This window comes from Lygodium microphyllum, chromosome 19 (genome assembly GCF_053477565.2).
Source record: "Lygodium microphyllum isolate KBCC chromosome 19, Lygodium_microphyllum_v1.1.10, whole genome shotgun sequence".
In the NCBI taxonomy this organism is placed as follows: Eukaryota; Viridiplantae; Streptophyta; class Polypodiopsida; order Schizaeales; family Lygodiaceae; genus Lygodium; species Lygodium microphyllum.
The window spans coordinates 68,085,488-68,103,497 of NC_141153.1; the positions used below are offsets into that span (position 1 = coordinate 68,085,488).

Genomic DNA, 18,010 nt, shown 5'->3' on the forward strand with positions numbered 1-18,010 from the left:
AGACTAACCTTTTCTCTTGAAGAAAAAATCACGAGTTTTTCTTCTACACCCAACATGTGTGCTCAAGAGATGTTGGAAGGAAAGGCTAAGCTCTATGAGATAGGATTAAGACTACATTGATCCATGGAGATCACACTCAGGCTATGTTTCTTATTGTATGAACCATGACCCCTCGCATAGGTGTACTGAACATGTCTATCCTATTGAAGGTCATGAGACCACACAAAGTGTCACCGAACATTGTTCCTACAATTTCATTTCTAGTGAAGCTAGACTAGGTACGGGACACTTTGTGAGGTCTCATTACCTTCAAGAGGGAGATATTGGAGACCTAGTTGCAACCCATCCTTCTACAATTGTATTTTTAAGAGGATTACATGTTGTAACCAATCTACAACATTGAGATTTGAGTCTTTTAGGTATGTATCCACCAAGTATACCTTTGTGGATGAGAAAATCTCTATTAATTGTATAAGATTGTTCCACATAAGAATGTATTACTTTGCATCACAAGAAAGTACTTGACTTGAGACTTGCACCTTTGGTTTAAGGCAATAGATTCATAAAATAAATAATTTTCATATGCAACTAACAAAGACGGTCATCCACCAAAATCTTCCTCGGTGATCTTTCAACCAACTATTTTGCGGAACTTTGACATAATTCACAAATCAATCACAAAGATTGGAGAAAACTCTCTATACGATTTTTTCTATGTGCATCCAAACAGAATAGTGGATGGATAACACTTCCTTAAAAAATCATTACTTATAGTTGGGCTAACTAAAAGCCATTATTACTCTAAATGGTTGATGAAAAAAAAGTATTAGATAAAATGGAAGAGCGTTCAATCCCCATATCAATGCTAATTCTTCATAATCTTATCTAACAATGATACATTGAATTAGATTCATTATATGTTTATTCATAACTAAAAATAAAACAAGGAGTCGTCATCTCCTTCAATGGAATGCTTATCTCTTTTCACAAAACATTTTGGAGTATTTGAAACAATGTAAATATATCCAATTAATGTAAATGTTACTAGATCCTAGAGCTTTTAAGATTCAAAATTTTATTCAAGTGACGTATGACATCTTATTTGATTTTTAGATGTTAGAGATGCTAACCTTGATGATGGCTCTAGTGATGATGGGCTTCTCTCACTATCACAACTTTATAAAGATCTAGCAAGCAAGAAACTCATCAGTCATCATTAGAGATGTTGTCAATCTTGAAGTCTCTAAACTCTAAGATACATAAAGCATGATAAGTTAATAATTCATCACTTGCATTAAAAATGTCATGGTCGGTCTGATTCATATGCATAAAGGAATGTTGGACTACTGAACTAACCATGGATGCTTGAAGAGATTCTAGCCTTGCCAACAAGCACAAATCTATATGATAATTTCACAATGGAAAAAATCTATGTAACAAATGCAATCTTATTATATGCTTGTTTCTATGATGAAAACAATCTACCTGGCAAAGTACAAAAGAGTTTCTATCATGCAAACAATTTATATGGCAGAGTACAAGAAGTTTGATGACAGTTTCTATAATATAAGTTTGTTTTGGACATCATGGCTCCTCGAGGATGAGCATCATAGGAAACCAATTTTATATCTCTAAGCTTTAATTCATTATGCTTTTGGTTTTCTAATGTTAAACATTGCAATTATTTTTGTATTGTTAATACCTAAGATATCTCATTTGTATAGGTAAAAGGCAATGAAGAGGGTGAGGAGTAAGTAAAGTCAAGTGACTCTAATGTTTTCAAGGCTTTATCTACTCCCATATATATAGGTGATAATGCAACAACTACTACTGATTAGGCATTCTGATTCTCATTCATGATCTTTGATCAAAAGAAATTTTAGTCTCTATTGCAATCAACCTTTTAATACGTTGAATGATTCTCATGTTTTAATGTGCATGCATTTGTGGTTTCCTAAATTATTTACTCTTACAAAACAATATCTTTGATCCAAAGATACTTTGCTCTTTTTGCTATTGTCTATGAAATATATACTTTTTTTGTGAGATCATGCATCTAGTTGGCAACACTACAACTTAGGGCTATGTGTTGGCTAGGTAGGCTTTTAAAAAATTTCCTAAAAAAATGTTGTCACAAACAAAGACCAAATGTGTTTTTGGATTATATATCAACAATCAAGATCAACTTATTGTTTTCAAAATGTTAAAAGAAGAGCGCGCCACCTATGTTACAAATTGTGGGAAAAGGCAATAAGTTGATCTAAATGCAAAATAATTATTCAAGTTCTTGAACTTCTAAAAATTATTCAAGTTCTTATGCTTAGAAATGCAAAATACAATCCTATTTTGGATGGTTTCTTGTAGATTGTTGACTCAACTATGATATAAGAGAGAATATCATCATGAAAGAAATAGGAAGAGTTGAAATCTCAAGAAACAAACAAAATGGTTGTACATGGGTGGGTTGGTACCTCGAGAATGGTACCAACCACTTTACTAGTACCCAAAAAAGCATAAATTTTAAAAAATAAAATGTATAAATACTTAGCACATTGCTCTATAGGCTTATTGACATCGTGCTATCTCTCTTTCAATCGATAAAGAGTGATTAGAAATTAGCATTGGTATCCATTCGTTACATATGTTGTTTTTCACACATAATGATATGCATACTTAGCAACTATTGCCATCGTTCTACTTCTTTACGAAGCTACTTTGGCAAAAATCACAATGACGATCAGAAATCTCACAAAACTCGCATATTCAAAGGTGGGCCTCATATTGATATGTTTTACGAAAGACAATTGACCATTTCATTATACCAATCTCTGATTGTCATTATACCTTGCTGCAAGGTCTATCAAATCTAAAACATCATGATTGTATGCTACTATTGATGCTACTACTAGAGTATACAAGAGTTAATTTCTATAAATCTGGCATCTTAATGGAAAACACTTGCAACCACTAAAAATCATTCTCTTTGATTTTTCATCTTGAGGGATGTCATGTTGACCATTGGTACCATGTGCACATACTTTTAGTTATAGTTCACATTTGCTTAGCCTAACATAGACTAATTGTAGCACAACATTGCCTAGCATAGCATAGCCTATGTCTATGTGTGAGCTTGTGTGGCTAGAGTGTGTATCTTATACCTAAAAATACACCTAAGTTCCAATTATCTAACCTACCCTAGTTTGCATCTAACCATACACCTAACCTACATTGAACACCTAACCTAGTTTGCATCTAACCTAGCCTAGGCTATACCTATAATTAAGCAACACATGCTTATTCAACCAACACACTAGTCCTTAAGGAATATGATTAACTTCATGCATGTAAACATCTTGTTGAGTTAAATATAAAAGAGAGAGGTAAACAATGGAAGATACTTACATAGATTAGTCTTGAGGGTGCTTTTGGACTCCAATAGAAATTGTCACATGCTCATAACTTCTTTAACAATACCTATAAATGTAACCATACATACACAAATTAGCACCGATCTCTCTCTATTAACATGAATTAGCATTTGTCCACACACACACACACACACACACACACACACACACACACACACACACACACACACACACACACACACACACACACACACACACACACACACACACACACACACACACACACACACACACACACACACACACACACACACACACACACACACACACACACACACACACACACACACACACACGTGCTCTCTCTCTCTCTCTACATGCATACATACATACATACATACATACATACATACATACATACATGCATGCATGCATGCATGCATGCATGCATGCATACATACATACATACATACATACATACATACATACATACATATGAGAGAGAGAGAGAGGCTTACCAATCCTTGTAAACATATATGTAAGTGTGTATAGAAATCCATTGTACATACACAAATTAGCACACATCAGCAAAAAATCTGTCTCTATTAACATAGCATTGATGTGTGTGTGTGTGTGTGTGTGTGTGTGTGTGTGTGTGTGTGTGTGTGTGTGTGTGTGTGTGTGTGTGTGTGTGTGTGTGTGTGTGTGTGTGTGTGTGTGTGTGTGTGTGTGTGTGTGTGTGTGTGTGTGTGTGTGTGTGTGTGTGTGTGTGTGTGTGTGTGTGTGTGTGTGTGTGTGTGTGTGTGCGCGCATACACACACTCTCTCTCCTTTGTTTATTTACCTATCTATCTCTCTCTCTCTCCATACCTAAAAAGATCAACCTCCAAATTGGATAGATTGAAAGAGGACTCATGCCAGAGGATAGGATGTGAATTAGTTGAACAAAATAAATATTATGAATGAGATTGAAAAAAATATTTAGTTTCATGTAGGAAGGTAGAGATTTAAGGTAATGGATGGAACCAAGATTCATGACTAGGATAGGATTATGGACAATGATGAGATCTAGATGTAACTTGGGGTAATGAGATACAAAGATTGAATGTAAAATGAGATTAAGATATTAATCCATTTCGTATCCACCATGAATATATGACAAGTAATGTGGCAGTGTATAGTCCAATGCAGAAAGTAATGGTTTCAAGTTATTCCCCTTTTCCAAATTAAGGTGTAGCCATGCTTTATAGAAGTAACCATGTGTGAAATGTCATGACAAGTGAGTTATGAGTACTCGAGTATGTTTCCATGATATAAGAGAGATTATGACTAAGTTAAAGAAGTGGAAAGATTACCCATGTCATTGAGATGGAAGTGTCTAGATAAGAAGCATATTGATGATGTTGATAATCCAAATAAATTGAACATTAACGTAGAGGTGTGCTAATACAAGCATATTAGCAAGATTATAGATGTTTGAAAATCTCAAGAAAAATGGAATTACAAGTGCATGGGGTAATATTATTGGATAGAGGCATGAGAGAGTGATGAAGAAGTTGACCAAAACCAAGGTTTGAAAGAGAGTATGTGGTCAAAGGAAAAGGGTGTTTTAATGGGTTTCAACCTTAGTATAAGAAGTTGATGGAATGTTTCTTGTGTTATAGCCATAATGCAATCCATAATGCTCCAAAAATACACAAAAGAGATAGTCGTCTTCATTTGATGATGTAGCTTGTTGATCAATATGACTAGGATGGGAAACCCTTTGATGATGTAGCTTGTTCATTAGTATGACTGGTGTGCGCAATCATTTTTCCAAGGTTATAAAGATGCTTAGTTGGTGTAATGGCCTTGGGATCAAGTCATTTGAGAGCTTGGCATGGTAGCACCCTCGCCATTATATTGGAATCATTGATGTGGACTAGGAAATAATCTTGTTCCTCTATCTTGTTGAAGAGTGTCATTAGGTCTTTATGTCCTTGTGTCAAATTGGAGCATGCATATATAATAGGACCTAACACAAGTGGATATCCAAATAAGCCATATTGTAGCCAAAGAGTCTTTGTGTTGAGAATCATGGTGACTAGGTCATGTGTGGCTTCTTGTAGCCTTGAGGCACTTACACATATAATAAGGCTATAAATAACAAGGTCATGAACTATGTTGCATGGGAGGGAGTAGCCCATGAGAAAAGTACATCATTTGTGTTAGTTGACACATGAAATATTGGGCATCTTGTCACATTTTGGCCTTAGTGATAAGGGTAGTGATGTAGCATCGATTTTCAAAGGATGTGGGTTGTAAGAGAGGGAGGACAATCAATAGACAATAGCTGTATGATGATGTGGCAGATGTGGTAGTCCATCAAAATGATGTTTGCCGGGGATGAGGTGAAAAACATAAGATTGAAGTGTGATTTGCACCTCTATATAGATTTCAAGTGCATGCACTTTTTGGGTAGTGCACGCACAAGTCGACGTGGGCGCACGTCCAAATTTCTTGTTCAAATTTTAGTAGGGAAAACTTTCTCACATATCTTAAGGTTTTCTTCTCTATATATTTATTATAAAGTCACATAGCCAACATCAAGTTGGAGTGGGACACTCTGTATGCTAGTAATATGATAACAAATGGTTGCAATACCAATCTTGAGAGGTTCCATTTTTTTAGAGGCTTATTTATTGCACATTATAAGATGGACAATCATGCTTATGAAATTTACTAATTTTTTCGCTATATGATTTTTAAAAATTACTTATGCACAATTCTTTTAAGAGTTGTTGTTTGTTGTATTGCAATATGCCTATGCCTAGTCTTTTAGCATATGATAGTTCTACATAGGTTTTTTATTAATTAGCATATGACATTTTTTATTTCCACACAATGTACCTCATTTGATATTTAATAACAAATCCATAGTTTCAAAAATCAAGTTACTTTAAAGGTTCAAGGTTTGAAAGAAAACATAATTGCAAAAATTTAACATGACAACTATATTGAAAGCCTAAAGACGAAGGAAATAACAAAAATGTTAATGCGAGAAAGGTTTTACTGATGTTGAAGATAGCAAAAGTGGACCCAATTGGTAAAGACCAAGACTCAAATTAACGTAGTAGGAGTGCTTCTCACGTAACAAAATATAGATAGAAAGAAGAAAAGAAAGACAATAATAAGGTAAGTTGGGGTTGGAAGTGATGGCTCTCTCGAAGTGGTGGCATTAAAGCCCATAAAGGGCATTTACTCCATCAACTACACATGCTGAGGAAAGGTTGCCACATGGCAATCTCTTCCCGTGCATTTGTCCAACAATGGGAAGTGAGGCTCTAAGGGTGACGCCCCGCTTGCTAAGAAGGTAGCAAGAATAGTGAGATGATGGAACTTGATTACTTGTCGCAAAGAATGAAGCAATTCTTTGAGAAAAGCAAGGATTAGATTCAAGATCAAAAGATGTGGCATTTGTGCTTCAAAGGCTCAAGCAAAGGTTTGCAGATTTCACATTGGTGAGCATCTTCTTCTTCTTCATGGGCAAAGTAAGCTTAGGAGTGACTTCAAGGGATTATTTTTGTCCACCTACTTTGCCTGAGCTACCCTACAATAATTGATTCATTGGGTGTGGGTTCTTCTTTGCCTTGATGTGGGCTCAAGATAGGAGAGCAACTGGATCCTTGGATCCATAGTGGGGTACAAAGGTAGCTTTATTTATGTGCTCCCATGGTTTTCTTACTTCTCTCCTATTGATACCACTATATACCTCCCAAGCTCTTATTGATTCATGCCATATCTCTATTGAAGCTAATCACTTGGGCCTTCACTTGGCACAATCATAAAATAAACCATACATGGAGAGCAACTAGACTAGACCGAGCATATGCAAATAGGAATCATGGTGGATCGCTCCCAAAAGTTGTTTAGACATCTCTATTTGAGATCATACTCCATTAGATGCAAGATCCTTTGAAGCTTAGTTTAGAAATCATGGACTACCACCATTTAAGCTCAATGTCTCTTTTCTCAAGGTAAGTGACTATTCAAAGCAAATCAATGAGTGTTGGCTAAAAGAGAGAACCAACACACTAGCCCATTCCAAATAATAGAAAATTGCATCAATTTTGTGATTGCTTGTTAGAGCTAAAGCTAATAGGCTCAACATGAATGTTGTTGCTTTACTTAGTGCTATTGATCTTCAACCTAATGATCTCGCTTTTGTTTACCTCATACAAGATGTTGAGGATTATATTAAAGCTCAAGAACGATTCTGAATTGATGATATTAAGACTCGGTTGTTGAAGACACAAATCCAAGATGCCATAATGAACCTAGTTTTCTCGAATGATTTAGCGCTAAAAAGGGATGAGAAATTTATCTTGATCAACATGCATATGGATAAAGTTTATGCTAGTGTGTGGGATGCACAAGTAGGTAATTTCTTGGACATGCCTACCTTAACCAAAATGTATGGGCTTACCATGTGCAATGTGGATTGGCTGAAGGAGACCTTTGCAGAAAAAAACATAAAAGAGTGGCCAATCTCAAGGATATATACTTAGAGACATTCTTTGAAGTCTCTTGAAATTACTCAAGGGAATATATTATTATTTGCCAAAGGTAGAAATGACTTTGACCCAAAGAAGAATGATAACTTTCTCAGGTTGCAAGTAAAGTGGAAGCCTTGCTTCCCTCAAGACCATTGGAAAGCATGGAGATGTAGAGCCAAGAAGGTTTGGACTAGCACATTGTCCAATAGACTCAATACTTTGCATTGGAGAGTATGTGGTAAGAAGCTAAGCACTAAGGATAGACTAGGGAAGTATTGTGGTGTGTGATGTGCTTCAAAGACAAATAATCCATTCCTTAGACACTATGACATTTCTTAGCTAGTGCAAGTTGTCTAGAGAAGGATCAAAGCTTGGGTTGCTGGGGCATGACTTAATGCTAGAGTCTGGATGAAGACTAAATTTTTTCAAGGTAAGGTGAAAATAGATGAGGAAACTTTGAAAATTAGGAATATTCTTAGAGTAATGACTATTAAGGCACTATGGGCCAATAAGATATTGTTAGAACAATGACCATCGAGGCACTATGGGCCAATGAGAATTTGGCGACCCTTAAAAAAAGGGGTCATATTTAAGACTCAATTTGTACATGGTTGTATATAAGGGAGATATTGGTTGTTCTTAAAAGGCTAAGGAAAAAAAAAGCATGCCTTTGAAGTTTGTAATAAGCTACTCAAAAGAGCCATGGTGTAAAACTATTTTACATTGTGAAATGAATGTAGTAAGCCCCTCAAGAGAGCCAGTCTAAGAATAATTTATATGCATAATGATTTGTAACCATTGGGGGGTGCAAAACCAAGAGCTTGAACTCATGCAACCAGCCCACACTCAAACCACTAGGCTACGTCTTGTTGGCAGTTTAAGACTATTGTGTGGGGACCAAGTTCCAACCTTGTCTTGTTTCTTCTTAGGGTAAAGGGGCCAATATAGTAATACCCTCCAAAAGCAAAATACACCCACCCCAATTGAGTGATAAGTTTATAAAAAAGATACAACTTTTTTAGCCACTCAACATTATGATACTATTTTTTTCACATTACATATAAGTTTAATGAGAGTTAAACAATTGTGTAAACCTTTTTATATTCTGGATTTTGTAAGACCTTTAAACAATGCATCCTTAAGTGTCATTCTATTGGCCTCTCATTGCCATAGTTTTGTGAAACCTTCATTTACAACAAGAGTTACTTGATAAAAACATCCAAATGTGCCAGAGTTTCTTCCGTGGGCTCCAGATGATATAATAGTTGGATTGTTCAAAAACATTTATGTAACTCACTTAGAAAAGAAAAGAAAAAAGGTTATGATGGAGGATTGTTAGATGAGATTCTATTGGCCTCTTTACCCTAGTAGGATATGACAGGATGGAGTTGTAAATATTTATATGATAGAAAATGAATTGTTATTTGCAATAAGGCTAGTTACAGAGTGGGCGAAGATTGCTGCGTGCTTGAAAAGCGACATGTGACTTTGTTTACACATAAGATGTAGATTGGAAAAATCTATGAAAGGGAGCTTGGTCTAGTGGTTAGTGCCTTTGATTGATTAAAGACTGCTGGTTGACAGGTGAGACCTAGTAAGGTGCAATGCATCCATAATAATGAAGGTGATTGTATGTTTCCCACTTGGGGCATGGCTCTCCCCCTTGGCTAGGGGATCTCTCCCTTCCATGGCAAGAGTATGATGAGGTGGGGTGAACGGTGAAGATTGTTGTGAGGCGTACCTCTCCATGAACGGATTAACGACAACAGCCCCCCGAATAGAAGATCGTCGTTGAGAGCCCGTCGCCGGCGAGCAGCACCGTCGGCGGAAGACGCCATAGTCTCTCTCTCTCTCTCTCGTCCGTCCGTCCGTCCGTCCGTCGGCGGAAGACGCCATAGTCTCTCTCTCTCTCTCGTCCGTCCGTCCGTCCGTCCGTCCGTCTGCGTTAACGGAGAGTCGCGACTGTCCGCCGCTCATCAGGCGCTCTCCTGTTTCCGACGGCTACACATTAATTAATTAATCATTAAATTAATAATAACGATTATTCTTACTGATAATTATATCACCCACCCACGCACCCACTCCATTGAACCAAAATCCAGTCCCTTCACAAACATTCAATATATATACCAAACAGACCCCCTCTCCAAACTGAATTGCGATTTCCCCCTTCGGGAAATAGAACCTTCCAAATCTTTAAAAAACACACCCCCTCTCCAAACTGAATTGCGAATTCCCCCTCCCCCCTTCGGGAAATAGAACCTTCCAAATCTTTATAAAACCAAAAAAAAAAAAAACAAAAAACAAGAAGATTTATATCCCTCAACTTCCCAAATTTCTAGTTACTAAAATGGCAGCTCCATGTATATTTGATCAAAAATTCCCTCCAATCTCTTCAGCTTAACCATTTTTTAACAAATCCCCATCAAAACTCTCCATGTAAAACAATCTATCTTTGAGGGGGAGCTTTAGAGATGAGAGTGGTGCTCATCTCAACGAATGCTCTTAATGTTTAAATTGGTTTTTAATAGGAGAGTATAGGCTACGGAGGAAGAGCCCCATTTCAAAGGGATAAAGAATAAATTTATAAACTCTGTAATTTTCTCCTTAGCTAAATAGCAATCTATGTAGGTGAAGAGTAATAACACTGCTTGGAGCTTTGTGGAATGAAAATTTATGCTTATAAAGAAGGATGATTGTGAATAATCTCCGTAGTTGTTGGAATTTTATTTTTATTGTTTCTAACATCCATGGTCACATCCTTGTAGTGTATGTTAGATTTTTGCAAAGGAGACCATGCATGGATTATAAGAGCCAAAGCAATAAAGATTCCTCTGAAGATTTAGATTATCCATCACACCTCGTCTTGATAAGGGAGAAAAAACTTCAAGGATAGAAAGGCCTTAAGGGAGAATAGGTCCGTAGGACCCAAAAAGAGTATAAATGGCATGCCAAAAAAGAACCTAATCTTCCTAAGAAAGACCCCAAGAGAACACCATGCAAGGAGTCATAAGATGGAACATTTTCTAAGAAAATTGCATATTTAAAAAATTGACAGAAGTGGCAATTTTAAGGCATTGAAATTCTTACAATGCCCTCCTAGGTCAACTCATCACATATTTACCCTTCTTGCAATCAATTTATCATTAATTCTAAATCAAGATCTCATGTCCATAGTTGCAAATAGACTTTGAAGGGCTTCTCTTACATTTGCTACCAATGTCCGTTTCTTGTTTGCTTACAAATACTTTGGATCCTCATCCTCCAAGTAGATAGTCATAGTAAGGCAAATGTTGCTTCTCTCACAGTCCAAAGGTACCCGTGTACCCTAAGGCTTAATCTTATTCTATGTTCTCGAGTAAAAAGCAAGATATAGTGTTTATCTTGGAGTGTTGTATAGTAAGGTGAACATTTGTAGAGAAACAAGTACTAAGATAAACTAACTTTGCTTGATATTCTCCCAATCTCCATAGAAATTTTTAATATCTTCGATGACTTTTAACTTGAAGTCCTGGATGATTCAATCATCAAGATTATCCTAGTTTGTTAGTCCATTCAGATCGAGTGAAGAAAGTTCTTCCAAATGCTTATGTGTTTATTGGAACAAATTAAGTTGCAAAGTGAAAATGTAAATTCTTTTCAATGAAGAAAGATGATAGATGATCATGATCAATAAGTTACCAAATTTAGCGTGTATGACTCTAGTGCATGCCATTCCACACTTGTTGATGAAATACATCTACACAAAGTACTCAAAGTTAGACTAAAATCTCAATGGAATAATAAAAACCAAATCCTAGAATGCACCAACTTGCTTAACCTCTTGCCTCAACCTCACACACGTTGCATGCATGCATTGTTCACTTGAATTCATTAAATATCCCCATTGCACAAACAAGTGCACAACATTGAGTTGCTCTACATGCACATGTAGGAGTTTCTTTTGCCTCAAAACCAACCCATGCCCACCTTGCTTGAGAGGAAGGTTTGGAGGGAAGGAGGAGAGAAGAGAGTTACCTCTTGGAGTGCACTAGACTTCACTAGTGTGCACCTGTGTTCTCATGTACACATGTGTAAAGTGGTGAGCTCTTGTGAGCATTTGACTGTAGATGCACATACACTAACACATAGTCCCATGTTAATGCATTATCCCTAGAGTTAGCGACACACTAAAGCCTCACCTTCCACCCTAAGTGTACCACACAAGTGCATTACCTTACCAGACTTGTGCATAGTGCACATGCACAAGTGCACAGACACTAGTGCACATGCATACTACACTTGACTAGTCCACCCTAGTGCACTCACCACACACTAGTGCAATAGCCTTGCATGTGCATACCTACCCTTGGGCACTAGCCCAATGCACAATGCACTTGTACATAGACACACACATCGTGCACTTCACATGTGCATTAGTGTGCACTAGTGCATACAAACTTACACACATGCACTTGAGCCTTGTGCTCTAAACCTTTCTAGTTGCACACATACTCACCTATAACATGATGCTTACATTGCATTAGTCCACCCTCATGAATGATACTAACTTAATGCACATACGAGTATTAGTGTGTCACCAATGCACACATACACTAGTACAATCCTCTTGCAAACATCCTAGTGTGCACATATACTAATCCCCTTGCATTTAGCTCATTGCATACACATTGTTGGGGGTAAAGGTGTCTCCACCTAGTCGCTCGTGTATTACTACACTGACAGTACCCATGCGTGCACACTGCAGGTGGTGGGCGCATGCCACCATCACTTTATTCTTTATTCTTTTAGTGACAGATGAATAAAGGGAAGACCAGTCACACATTGTGACAGTTGGAGTTCCCACATTGTGAGTCTCACTCTCTCTCTTGCTCTTGTTCTCCTGCCATAGCTCTCCCATGCAAGCTTCGATCCTTCTCACCTTTCAACTGGTATCAGAGCATGGTTTCTTGAGCACTCGAGCATGGTTCATGACCCCATCAGCATCCCATTGAATCCCTACACGATTGGTGGATTCTCCCGGCTACCATATCCGACTCCTTTGAGCTTCGATCACTCCCCGGCTTCTCAAGCACCTACCCGACCCATTTGGGTACCCTTAGGGCATTCCTTCAGAGGTATTGAAGTATTCTTTTGAGTATTTATTTTAGTTTGCAAGGTACAACAGGAAGGGGTAGCCATAGCTCCAACCATTGGAGCTCCCCCATTTCATATCTTGGCTCTTGCCTAATTAGGCTTGACAAGGCTTTGTGTAGGCCTTCTTTAGGCCCTACTTGAGCCCCCCTTCCACCCCATTAATGCCACGTGGACCAACAACATACCCAGCAAAATCAGCCTTGCTTGTGCCAACTTGAAGACTTGTATTCTTTTTTCGTTTTTTACTTTAGCCCTCCCTTGGCACTCATTGGCAGCTTGAAAACACTTCATTTGGCACTTGGGAACACCCCCTTGATGCTCAGCATTGGTGGTTTATCATTGGAATTGATTTGTGGACTGATTGACCTCAGTCGAGGACTGTTTTCCATAGTCCACAGGCAGCCACAAATAGTGTTACATCAACACTTTATGTTTATGCTTGGATAGCATTGGCTATTTGATGCCCCAAATGCCTATGGTTGATGCTGGATGTTTAAGGAATGTATGCCTACTGATTTGCCATCATTTTGGGCTGATATTGAGCTGAAAAATACTTAGTTTTATGTAGTGAATGTATGCTGGAAACTTCAGGGCTGAAGTCGTTTTGTTAGAGGTTTCTTATACCTATTGCAATCGGGTTATGTCTTGGAAGCTTTACATGATGTATTGATGCTTTGGGGTTGACATAAAGCTTGACATTGCTCCCGGATGTATTGTTGAGCTTAAGCTCTGCCTTGCTTAGCATTTTGGATCTCCGTTTGGATGTACTTTGGCATGTATTGGTCTATGCTTGACCACCTTTGACATGCTTGATGCTTATGTCACCTACACATGCTAGTTACATTGTTTGGACTTGAATGCTACTAGATTTTCGTTTGGACTTGACCTTGGATACTATGGAGCTTATTTTTTGGTCTTTCTTTGGCTCGTCAGAGATTTATTGGGATTATCTTCATGACATTGGATGCTATCATTGGATCCTTGACCACTCATATGCTTCGGATGTCTTCTTGATATATGACCTTGGATACTCTATCAAACTGGTGCTCTTACATGCCTTGTTTGAGCTTGGATGCTTGACTATTACGGCTTTTGTGCCAGTGGGAGAGTTTACGTACATTGTCATTTGACAGACATTGAGCACGCGGGTTATATACTTGAGCTTTTGTATACTTGAGACTGGGATCTCCTTATAGATTATGTATGGTTGATATGCCTTGGTCAGTGTAGATATACTTGGGTTGATTCTGCTTTGTATTCATTGAGTAAACACCGAGTTGTGTCAGGTTTTGGCACTGGTATGTACATTTTTCCCTGTTGATTGGGGGGTGTACTGACTTTACTGGCGGGCTTTGTTTGACATGCTTGGGTGTTGGCTCATGTCTGTTTGACTGTTACATGCTTGTTGATCTCGCTTGATGCTGGTTTTGCATTAACAGTCAATGGGGTTGACTTGGAATATTGTTTTTTACCTATTGTCAGCTCTCATTGTACACTAATGTAAATTATTATAGCAAGCATATATCTCCAGACTGTGATGTATTTTTCATGTTGAATCATCCTGGTTTGATGTATTTTTGATGGTACTTAGGGAAGCATCATTAAATACTCGATTCTACGATTTATAGCAAGCAGTTTTGAACTGTCTGCACTGTTTCAGCTTGTAGTATGGCATCTTCTTCCATTGAAAATGCTATCTTCAACATCACTAAGCTTGATGGTACGAATTATGCCTATTGGAAGAGCCAAGTTTGGCAGGTATTGGTGCAGAAATCACAAATAAAGCCACTAAGGTTGAGTAGAGAGTAGCCTAAAACTATGACTAATGACGAATGGATGGAGCTTGATGAGTTATGAAAATCCACCCTCATCTTGTCTCTCACTGAACAGGTGCATTACAATGTGGTTGAGGAAGCACAGAGTGCGTAGCAGCTTTGGGATAAGATTAAGAACCTCTATGACAAGCAAAGTCATGCAAGTTAAATGTATTGACTGAAACAGCTTATGGATCTCCGCATGAAAGAGAATGTGACCATGTTAGCTCATCTAAGCCAGTTTCATGCTATTCTTAAGAATCTAGTTTCACATGGCATTGATTTCAAAGAGGATGTCACTCTGTTGTTCTTGCTTGGAACTCATAATGAGTCTTGGATGTATTCCGCACTGCCTTATGTGCTTCTGCCACCACTACTCTGAAGCTATTTGATATTAAGAGCTCTCTTCTGCAGGAAGAGATAAATCGTAAGAATTTGGATGCCTCTTGTGTGTCTCATGCTTTGACAGTTAGAGGCCGACATGATGGAAATGCATAGAATGATTGTGGTAATGGCCGTGGATGGGATTCGCAGAAATCTTGGTCCAAGTCGTGCAGTAAGTCTCGTGGGAGAAATGCAAATTTGACTTGTCATCATTGTGGGAAAAAAGGCCACATAAGGTCACAATGTCGTGAATTGCACAATGAAAGGCGCAAAGACAAGGGGAAAGAGAAAGTGCAAGAAAAGTCTTCTGATCGTAACAGCATAGTACCTGCTAAGTCAAGTGTTAAAATTGAAGAGATCAATGTTATCCATCCCAAGGATAGTGATGGGGATTACATCCTTGCAGCAGCTTCATCTAGTCCTTCGCAGATGACAAAGATACACTCTATGTATGCATAGTGTTGGCTCTTGGACTCAAGTGTGTCCTTTCATGTGACATCTTGCCGAGAGTGGCTCCATTCATACCGTTCTATTTCAGGTTCTGTGCGCTTGGGTGATGACAGGTCTCTTGAGATTGTCGACATTGGTGATGTTAGTAGGCTACAGTTTCCTTCTAGCACCAGTTTTGTTATGCACAATGTACGTCATGTACCTGCATTGATACACAGTCTCATGTCCGCGTGGATAGCTTGATGACATAGGATATCATGTATCTTTTGTAGACTTTGCATGGAAGATTACTCGTAGCAGGCTTGTGCTTGCGAGAGGCTTCCAAGGCTAGTAGCCTCTACCCCTTAGTTGTTTCTGGATCTATAGTCGATCATGCTATGTTTGTGGGGTCTTTACCTCATGTATCTCTTTGGCATGCCCGTTTGGGACACATGTCCATTAAGGGAATAAAAATGCTTTCTAGTTTGCAGTACTTACCACCCCTTGACTATTCTCATTTTGATTCTTGTGATCATTGTCTCTATGGCAAGCAAACTAGGTCTATGCATAAGAAGTTTGGTATGTCACGCATGAGCGAGCCCTTGGCTTTGGTTCATTTTGATGTCTATGGGCCCATGGCCCCCTGTTAGTCTATGGGTGGTGCCAAGCATTTTGTTACTTTCATAGATGATTTTTCACATAAAGTATAGGCTTATCCCATAAACTAGAAGTCCAATGTATTTGCAGTTTTTTAGAGATGGCTTGCTTTGGCAGAAAACCAATCTGGGTATAGGTTAAAATACCTAAGGACAAATAATGGGGGTGAGTATGTCTCACGTGCTTTTGAGCACTTATGTGATGAGAGGGGTATTAAGTGTCAGATCGCCTCCTACACCCCTCCCAAGAATGGTAGGGCAGCTAAGAAAATGAATTAGGACCATCCAAGAGAGGGTTCGTAGTATGCTTAGCCATGCAGGCCTACCCCAGCACTTTTGGGTTGAGGCAATTATGACTGTCGTGCATATCATTTGGAGATCGCCCTGTAGTGCCATTGATTTCCAAGTTGTAGAGGAGATATGGATAGGAAAGCCTCCCTCTTATGTGCATTTATGTGTCTTTGGATGTGAGGCATTTTGCCATGTACCCAAGGACAAGCATAACAAGCTGGATACTAAAAGTGTTAAATGCATATTCCTTGGCTATGGAGATGCAGGAGAGATAGGTTACTATCTATGGAATCCACAGACACGCGGAAAGTCATCCACAACCATGATGCAGTCTTCCATGAAGACAAGATGCATAGGCAGCATGAGAAGATATTAGAGATATGCAAGGTTATATTTCAGGAGGAGCCACGAGCTCCCGTACAGCCAGTTAGACAGCCTGCAACAGCAACATGTACTCATGTCCAAGGTGTTGGATAGAATGTTGAGTAGGTAGCAGAGCTTGTGTTAGATATGATCAATGCCCCACCCTCATTAGGTGCCACCAATGATCCATGGTGCTCAAAGTTGTAAGGTTCCCATTATGAGGAGAAGCCAAATGTGAGCCCGGATATTGGTTGAGTCTTGACTTGTATATCAGATGAGGTCTATATGACCGGATGGCAAAAAGGTGACTGTTGTGGGTCTAATATTTGGGTTAGACGGAGTGGTTAAGCTGGTAGCAATTCGAGGTGCATTGCATCGAGTTGCGGGGTAAGGGAGTTAAAAGGGGCCCCTATTTTGGGGTTCGGGGGCTGTGGAAGTGGCCCTTGGTTGGGGGGTCCCAAGGGGGCCAGTGGCCCCCTTGGTGGGGGTCCGGGGGCAGCGCCCCCGGCCCGATGGTAAAGGAAATATTCCATGGAATATTCCTTGGCCGACTAGTGGAGGCTTATATGGTAGGTCGGTCAGGCCAACCTAACGGCCTTCGCGGGCTATAAAAGCTAAACCCCTTCACAGCCATCTATCATTCATCTTTCACCCAATCAGAGTTGTTATTCCAGCTAGCCTTAAGCTCTTCACCTATCTTCTGTCTAGATCGCCATCTAAGCTTCACACAGTGGAAGCGCACGGGTGGATAGAGCCATCTTTGTATCAGCTGTTTGGAGCCAAAGAATTTACTCATTCTCCTTTTATCTGTTGTGTACTCTCTATCTCTTTCTCAGATTCTATTCGCTGCGCCGTGTAATTTTTTATAGCTTCTAGTGCAGCGTTCTACTAGAGATAGATGCCCACTGACAGATTTTAGCCCTTGATGCATTATGTCTTGGTTACAGATGCAGGAGAGCCTTTCACTTATGATGAGGCTATGCGCAGGGGTAACATTCACTCCTAGGAGAGGGCTATGCAGTCTGAGATAGACTT

General features: G+C 38.9%; 1 long non-coding RNA gene across 1 annotated transcript; it reads right to left on the reverse strand.

The window, feature by feature from the left end:
* Positions 1-978: 978 nt before the first annotated feature.
* On the reverse strand, positions 979-9,867 carry LOC148019983 (uncharacterized). Its single transcript, XR_015694859.1, has 3 exons — positions 9,644-9,867; positions 3,403-3,474; positions 979-1,187 (listed from the first exon to the last, which is right to left on the reverse strand). It is a non-coding gene; the product is annotated as an uncharacterized LOC148019983 (long non-coding RNA).
* Positions 9,868-18,010: the final 8,143 nt, after the last annotated feature.